Source organism: Theobroma umbraticum, unplaced genomic scaffold (assembly GCF_002168275.2).
Source record: "Theobroma umbraticum cultivar Fairchild unplaced genomic scaffold, ASM216827v3 scaffold_25.0, whole genome shotgun sequence".
Taxonomy (NCBI): Eukaryota; Viridiplantae; Streptophyta; class Magnoliopsida; order Malvales; family Malvaceae; genus Theobroma; species Theobroma umbraticum.
Window position 1 is genome coordinate 1103713 of NW_018397282.1, and position 8886 is coordinate 1112598.

At 31.8% G+C, this 8886-nt stretch overlaps 1 long non-coding RNA gene across 1 annotated transcript in view; it reads right to left on the minus strand.

Moving 5' to 3' along the window:
• LOC110428156 (uncharacterized) overlaps positions 1-161 on the minus strand; it is a 2100-nt gene extending 1939 nt beyond the window's left edge. The window contains exon 1 of the long non-coding RNA XR_002446422.2: positions 115-161. This is a non-coding gene — a long non-coding RNA (uncharacterized LOC110428156). The remainder of the gene's footprint in view (positions 1-114) is intronic.
• Positions 162-8886: the final 8725 nt, after the last annotated feature.

An 8886-nucleotide genomic window follows, 5' to 3' on the forward strand; every position in this document is an offset into this window, starting at 1 on the left:
ATTCTTTCAACAACCATTATTCTTCATAATGTGCCTTTCAAGATTCCAATCAACACAATAATAGCCATTTACTCAAGATCTTTGAACTATACTTAAAGCATTTTTCATTTTTACCTTAAAGGTTGCTTGATCCGCACATGTACTCCGACATTCCTCCAAAGCTTTAATCATCAAGCTACCAACATTATTCACAAATTATTTCCTTAGTAATTTACCAACAGTAGGCCCTAAAACACAATATTATGCTTACCATTTCTCTTTCACTTTGAATCCATCAAGTATCCACGTGTTTGATGGCTTGCATGTCACTAAATCTTCTCCAATCAAGCTAATCTTTGCTGTCACAAAACATTTCTTATGATTACCAACCCATTTTCAAAAATCATTCAAACTAAAACCACAATCCTTACCTTATTTCTCTTGTATCTTGAAACCGAGCTTTACATGTCCACCAACACTCCACGGTTTCTCTATTGAAAGCTGAAGACTCTTTGGGTTGTAAAATGTCAAGACTTCTATAAGGTAAAGGAAGGAAGCCTCATGATTTCTTTGGATCTTTTCCCAAAATCGAGCCCCCTTTTGATCGTTTTTTCTTTTTCTTTTTCTTTTTCTTCTTCTCAGGCGAAACTTCTCAAGCTTCCTCTTCTTTCTTTTCTTCTCTAAATGACTGACTCTTGAATCTCACCAAAGCCTATTCACTGTTCTCTTGTACCCTCAATTATTGGTATTTATATGGCCACCCTCTTGGACCAATCAAATTTCATGTACACATTGGCCTTTAATTTTTATTTGGCCATTTTGCCAACCAAATGGGTTTTGATGCACAAATTTCCTTTCCTCCACATTGGTTAAAAATCCTCCTTTACTTATCCGTATTCACTCTTTAATTTATTTACACTTAATTGCACCCCACTTGTGTCCAATGGTCTTTCATGCGACTTTCCCACCTTAAATTCCATTTGGCCTCCTCTTTGGCCAATGACATTACATACAATTATGTTTTATTTTCTTTTAGTCTAATTGTCACCAAGTGTCCATCATGTATAAATCCTCCATGCATTCTTTTAATTTAAATATCCACATGCATGTGTTATCTTAATTATTTGTCTTTTTCCTTTATGCTTCTCACATGGTGAGGGTCCCATATGTTCCCCACTATAAGTACACCCTTGCATGCATATCTTTGCAAGTAATTGTATTTGTTACATGCATATTCCATCTTCCTTCATGATCTACTTTTCTTTGGTTAGTTAATTTTCCATTTAATTTCAAATGTTGAAATTGCACATAAGTCATCAATTTTCTATTATTTACCATTTGACCTTCCAAACTTTTCATTCTTTTCAATTTGGTCCTTCAATCATTTCTTGATTCCAATTTCCTTCTATCTTTCTTCCTTTACACTTGTACAAATAAAATATCAAATTCACACTTCACCAAGATATCATCATAATATTTAAATATATACTTACTCCCTCTTGCTTTAGTTAATAAAGGCACGCGAGCCCTACTTACATTGTTTTTCTTCTAAATTCTTTCTTACTTCTTCTCTCCTACTTAGATTAGTCATATAGTCCTCCTTCGTAACTAATTTCAATAACAGATAAAATATTAATATTTTAATATTATTTTATTAATTAATATTTATTTATTTCGACTTGTTTTTTTGAATATCAAAGTGTCCCACTTTGTCACAGTTCAGTTCCAAATCATAAATTTTAACTCGTTAATTCATCTTTGATAAAATATTATTATTTTATTATTATTTCCTCACGTGTGAAATATTTTATTTCGAGATATTCTTTTCCACTCATCTCTACTCTTTCACACTTAAATTAGTTTCAATTGACCCTCGTCCCATCAATAAGGTCCTATTGTCTTATATATGTGGGTACGGGGTGTTACAAGAAGAATAATGATTTCGAATTAGTTGCCCCTAAGAAAATTAGAGTAGGAAAGAGTGGTGAAGTTCCTTTAGTCCTTGAAAACTGGGAAGATGTTATTAAAGATCGAGGAGAATATCATTTTTGGGAAGAAGTTTGTGCTAGACAGTTTGACGAACATCCCTTTGAGCCTGTTGGATATGATTGGAATCGTCTATGCTGAGAAACACCTTCTCATAAAAGAAATGGTATTCCAGGACTATCTATTCTAAAGTTCAGGTTTGAGCATGGCAAGTTTCCTTTTTCTGTTACTAAGTTAGGCTCCAATTCTTAATTTGTTCAATGTTTGGATGAGTGGGTAAATAAGTTATTGAAGAATCCTTCTTATATTAAACTTCTCTCATTTGCTAGAATACTTGAAGCTGTACATGTCACTTCCAAGCTCAATATTCGTAGAAAGAACAAGATGAATGTATGGCCTGCTATTCTTGCAAGATGGAGCACTTTTTCTTATACTATAATTATAGCATGGGGGCAATTTACTTTCACTCTAGAAGAAAATTAAGGTGGAGGTAGAAAATTTCTTTCTATCGAGGTATATTTTCCTTACAAAGTGGCATGCCAATTTAGGTTTGACTAACCAACTCCGCTTGACTCTTCTTCAAGTATTAGCTTTCTTCTTACATTTCTTCATATCTCAGGGTAAGACTTCAACTCCATTTAGATAAACTTAAGAGTTATATTGTCCCAGCTTTTGATAGAGTTGGTATCCACACTTCTAGATAGTTTACTTATTGGAGGGAGTGTGTTGAAGAATGGAGATCTTTTAGTGTGCCTTTGACTAATCCCAGAGCTTGTCTCTACACTTTTTCTATAAGTAACACTGATGTATCCTTACGCTTGATTTCTCTCAGAAAGAAAAAATGTAAATAAAGAAGAAGATGATGCTCATTACGCTATTACTCATCAAACAAAACATATGCATCGAAAAGTAGGTTCATCCCTTACTTCTTCTACTTCTTTTTTTTTTTCTTAAATGCATTTCCTCATTATATTTTCTTTTTATAGAGAGAAACAAATGTGAGAGTAAAACTTAACTTAGTCGAAAAGGAAAAGACTTTTGAAGTTGAGACTAAAGAAGAATCATGTGATTTTGAATGTAGTGATGAATTTGATGATAAGTCTATTGATGTTGATGAAGTTGAAGTTAAGAGTAAGCTAGTCCCTTTTGATGTTTTCATTGATTTGCATGTTCTCTTTCCTTCTCATGTTCGGAGCTCCACTATGAACAGGTGTAAACATATTACAATGTTACTCCGATTAATATTAATATATATTTTTGAAATTATGATCATTCTTACTCCCCAATATTAAGAATTTTAAGAATATGGTGCTCTAAAAAGTAAGTACATTATCATGCTGAATTTCATTAAATTTAGTTGTAATGAAAGTACATTATGATAATAAGGCAACGAGTTTGTTTCAAGTAAGCATTCATTATCTAGTTATTAAGGTACTATGATTCTATTGAGATATTAAAATACATTTGTATGAAGAGTCATACATAGGAGACATATATTTTAATTGAATTTAAAAATTATTCACAGTCATATAATAAAGCTGGTCACTTTATTGTGTTAAGGTTGTAGTGTACAGATTACTTCCAACGAAAAGAATGTGATTCATTTCAAGGGATTAATGAGTCTCAAATCATCAAAATGGTTAACTTTGAGTAATGACACTATAACATAAACTGGAATCATGTGAGAATCAAATTTAAGTTTTAGCGTTACCTAAATCTTGATCTCACACTTATGCATTTGCTGATAGTAGAACCGAAATCCTGATGGATAGTGGACTCGTGTTTAATCTCCTTATAATCTTTGATTTTTCGTGAGCATGATCATCATATAGTGTTGATCTAAACTCCGTATTTTGAGATTATAATCGAGATAAACATCTAGGAACATATATCCAAATAATGAAGTTCATAACATTGACATCACTTCTAGTGATTTTAAGAAAATTAATGATTAATTTAGGCTTGGTGGATTGATGAATTAGCTACTCATCACATCGGGACACTCAAAAGATTAGATCTAGAGTATTGACACACTTATTGAATGAAATTTAAGACTAAGGGACAAAATTGACATAAAGGGTAAAACGATAATCTCGCATTTTGTCATTAGATGGTTATGAGGGTTCACAATATAAGGTTTGTGATTGGATAACTAATAATTAATATCAAGTATTAAATTTTTTCTTGTAATTATAGTTAATCCAAGAGTGCAATCATGAATCTATGGTGGAGTGATTACATGATTAATAAGCTTGAATTATTCTTAATGAGATTAAGGGTTTAGGGTTATTCTTAACAAGTTTATTGGAGCTTGGAATATCTATGTCCAAATAGATTCTCCATTAGCTTCGTGAAATTCAACTTGTTTAAGTTGGAATGCATATTTTAATTTGATTAATTATATTGTGTACAAAAATGACAGCTTTAACATGTTTGTTTTAATTTAGAACAAAAATGACAGCTTTAACATGTTTGTTTTAATTTAGACAAAAAAACATGTTTGGTATTCATTTAGACAAGAAAATATGTTTGTCTTAATTTAAGACAAGAAAAATATTTTTTATCTTAATCTAGACAAGAAAACATGTTTGTCTCAATTTAGATAAGATAAAATATTTTTATCTTAATTAAAGATAAGAGTTGTCTTAAATTAAGATAATGTTAAGAGGATTCTTACGAAATAAATTTAGACATCCATGTTGATAAAAGGAGACTCCCTATTTGACTTTCACTTTTTTATTTATTATTAATTCTTTTTAAATAAAGATGGATAATAATAAAATAAGAGTTATTATTCAATAAGGAGTTGTATTTTATCAAGAATTATAAATGATAATTAAAGAATTAAATAATTTTTTTTTAATTTTAATGTTGATAATTATGGAGCATGTTAGATGCTTCCATAACTCTAAATAGATGGTCAATATTGATTCAAAGGTGTTTCATTTTGATTAAACTTTTGAGGCAAGAGTTTTAATAGAAAAAGAAGAGATTGGAAGAAAAAAAAATAGAAAGGAACGTACCTTTCTTGAAAAAGTTTTAGTTATCACTTCTCTTTTCCTCCTCCAAGATTTTTTGGAAAAAAAAAGAGACAAAATCGATTACCATCTTGTAGCCTTGCATTCCACACGTTGTTCAATTATGGTTCAAGTTGAAAGTATTCTTGAAGAATAAGTGCTAAACTTGTTTGCTAAACTTGTTTGATCGAGAAATCAGTCATTGGTGTGGTGGTGTTCGAAAATAAGAATCTTAAAAAGAAAAAGTATAGTTTTTCTTACTTAATAGATTCTCTTCTCTTTTTTTTTTGATGTGATTATGTTACTTGCAATAATAATAATGTGTGTTTCCGCTTGTGTAATTGGATTGGTTGCTTCTTTTATAAAAAAAAAAATTAAAATCCATGCTTCACACAATCATATCAATCCACTAAAATCCTACCCCAACATCCAAGTTATTCAAGATGAGGCTATTCTTAATACTAAGGTTGTTCCCAACACTAAAGTTATTCTTGTTGTTGAGGTTGTACTTGAAGTTGGAGTTGATGCTGAAGCTATTCCTGATGTTGTCATCGATAATGTTGGAGTAATTCCTAATATTAAGATAGTTCATAATGTTGGAGCTGTTTTGATGATGTTAGAGTTACTCCAATTAATTCTCATACTTCTTCATCCCCAATGCTAGCACACAAAGATGCCAATAGTGTTTTTGGTACTCAAGCAGCACGTACTGAACAGAGTGGTAGGAAAGTCAACTTCCATGATTTTTAAATTTCTTCAAAATACATGGAATACTTAGAGCAAATTTTTAGTATAAAAGGTGAATTTTGGAGGACCTCCTTTTTGAAGAACATGGATGTCATTTGTTTAATAATGGAAGTGCTGGGTAGAGCTCTAGCTATTTCCCATGCTCCATTAATGAGTACTCCACTAGAGGAATTGCAATAGATGTTACGGGATTTCGATGATACTCGTAATGTTGGATTCAAACTTAAATGTCTTAATGATTGTAGATCTAGAGCCAAAGCTTTTCTCAATAAGTCTTCCTTGAAAAAAGAATCAGAAGACATAACAACAAAGATAGTTTCACTAAGAAAGCGTGAAGATGAAGTATGAGAACAATTAGATATCTTTTTGAATAGTTTCTCTTCTCTATAGAATATGTAATTGGCTAGTCTTTTGAAAGCTCATTTGCGCTAGTACTTTGCTATTACGGTATTGTATCTCTTTTTCCTTTTGTAATAATAATAATAGTAATGTTATATGCCTATTGCACACTTATTCATATTTCACATTGTATTCGGCCAAAGGGAACTCTCAACTTTACATCAAGGAGATTAACTCTAACCTGTTGCGTAGAAGATTAATTCAACCCTTAAAACAAGTAAGCGTAAAAGCAGCAGCCAATTTGTGAGCAATATGCTATAGTCAAGAAATGAATGATAAAGCTTACAGCCAATAGCACAACATAATTACAGCTAAATTATAAGTGATAAAGCTGGCGGTTGAAATATAAATGATTAATTATGGTCAAAGAATGAGTGATAAAGCTAACGACCAATGAAAAAATATCCTTGTAGCCAAAATATGAATAGTAAAGCTTGCGACTGAAGTAAAAGTGATGAACTATGGGCAAAGAATGAGCAATAAAACTTGCGACCAATAGTATAATATAATTAAAGCCAAAATATAAGCGATAAAGGTAATGGCTGAATATGATTTTTTTTTCAAACTTCATATTGTAATTCATAAAGTAATGAAGAGTCAAAGTAATAGAAATATTATACATGAACAAGAAGCGGGTTGTTCTGGGCCCTGTTGTTCTCAATTAGTAACTCTCCTGTTTACATCTTCTTACGAAATATTCCCTTTTGAAAGGGACCTTTTCTTTCTCTACCTGCTTATTGAATTGCATTCACTGTTAAAGTATTCTTTGTATCAAAGCAAGTAGCTCCCTTTTACTTGAGAGCCGTATTATTGGTTCTTCATGCCATTTCCACTAAGGTAGCAAAAGTTAAAAGAGGTAAATTCTCCAAGGGTAACTTACACTCCTTGAACATTCCTTGAGTGCAAACCTTTAGCAACTTTTTCTCATCATGAGACTCTTGTGTATCCAACACCATTTCTCTAAAGTGTTGGATTTATTCCATGACGTCTTCTCCGAACTTTTGATATTCTTCTCTCAAATTAATGAGATTAATCTTCTCTTGAGTAGAGAAGATGAACTTTTCCCCAAACATCCAACACATTTGATTCCAAGATTCAACAAAGCTAGGGTGAGATTAACATACCATGTATAAGCCTTTTCAATAAGAGATTTAGAGAACTCTTTCAACTTCAAATCATCATCCAATCCTACTACTCCAAGTGTTTCACAAACTTCATATCATGCTCTCGTGAGTCATCAGTCTTACCATTGAATTTCTTGAATTTAGGACTAGTGTAGTCCTTAGGATATGGCTTAACTGCTATACTTGTTGGGTAAGGAAATTTAAGATCGAATATGAAAAAGCTAAATCTCCTATTCTTCTAATCTAGTAACTTTTGGAGCTCTTCCATTGTCACAAAACCTTTTATAGGAACAAGTGAGATTATTGCAATAGAGGTAGTTGTCAGTGTAACTGAAGTAGTGGAATTAATCAAGTTAGGATTTCCAACACCTTCCACATCAATTACATTTTCTCCATTTCCTCCATTTACATTTGTGTTTACAACTAGGAGAATGGATCCATTTGATGCATTATCCTCACCATTAAGGTGTACGGGTTAAGCTTGAAAAATGGTGGGAGTGGAGGATGCAAGTTGAGATATGGTCTCCAACATTCACTTATTGTTGTCTTCTAACATTTGCATTCTCTCTCAAGAAGCTTCAATCATTTTCATCAACTCTTGTATAAAGGTTGGACTAGGTGCATCTTAGTTACTAGAGAAACTGTTTATCTCATCTAATAAAGAAAAAATTTTCTAATAAACTTTTACTTAATGCAATTATTCCTCCCCAATGGAGTCGCAAAAATATGAAAGGGGTTCTTGTGATAGGGAGAGGAAGCATTGTATATAAGTAAAAGGATGTGCCGAAGGCAGCAGAGAGGAAGATTGAAGTAGTTCTTGAAGTATTGAGTGTCATGGCAGGTGGAAGACAATAAGAAAGAATTAGAGAGAGAAGCTTTGGAGGAGAATGTGTTAACCTTTTAGGGAGGGAAGAGCCTTTTTAAATGAATTGTGAGGCTTTATATATGGTGCTAAAAGTGGCGATTACTCTAGAATAGGTTTTAATACGCCTCATAAATGAAATTATTATAAAGAGCTTTAATATGAGTAACCGTTACTGTAATTGGATGTAATAAAACCTGTTCTAGAGTAAAAGGTAATAGAGAAGAGGTATACTTGAAAAGGTGCAAGAGAAGAAGCTATACGTTAACAAGTATAAGAGAAGAAATTGTACGTGAATAGGTACAAAAGAAGAAGGTGTATGTGAACAAGTATACGAGAACAAGATAAGAAGGTGAAACACTTATACTTCAAGAAAAGGTTAAGAAAAAGACCTTTTAACTATCTCCATATTTGAGCCACCAAGTCAAACTCTGCAGAACATCCCAATATGAAAGTAACCCATGAACTCTGCCACTTATTTCGAGTTGCTTTCACTGTCATTTAAGTGAAGTAGTTATTCTATTTGAAATAGTTATTCCATACGAAGTAGTACTTTACTTATTTTAGTTGTTTTGCATTAAATAGTACTTCACTTATTTTAGCTGTTACACATGAAATAGCGCATCATTTGTTTTAGTTATTCTGTGTGAAGTAACACTTCACTTGTTTTAATTATTCTCTGTACAATATTATATTATAACATAATTTTTTAAAAAATAAATATTAATCAAAATCAAATATCTACGACATCTTTACATTATTGTGAAGGCAA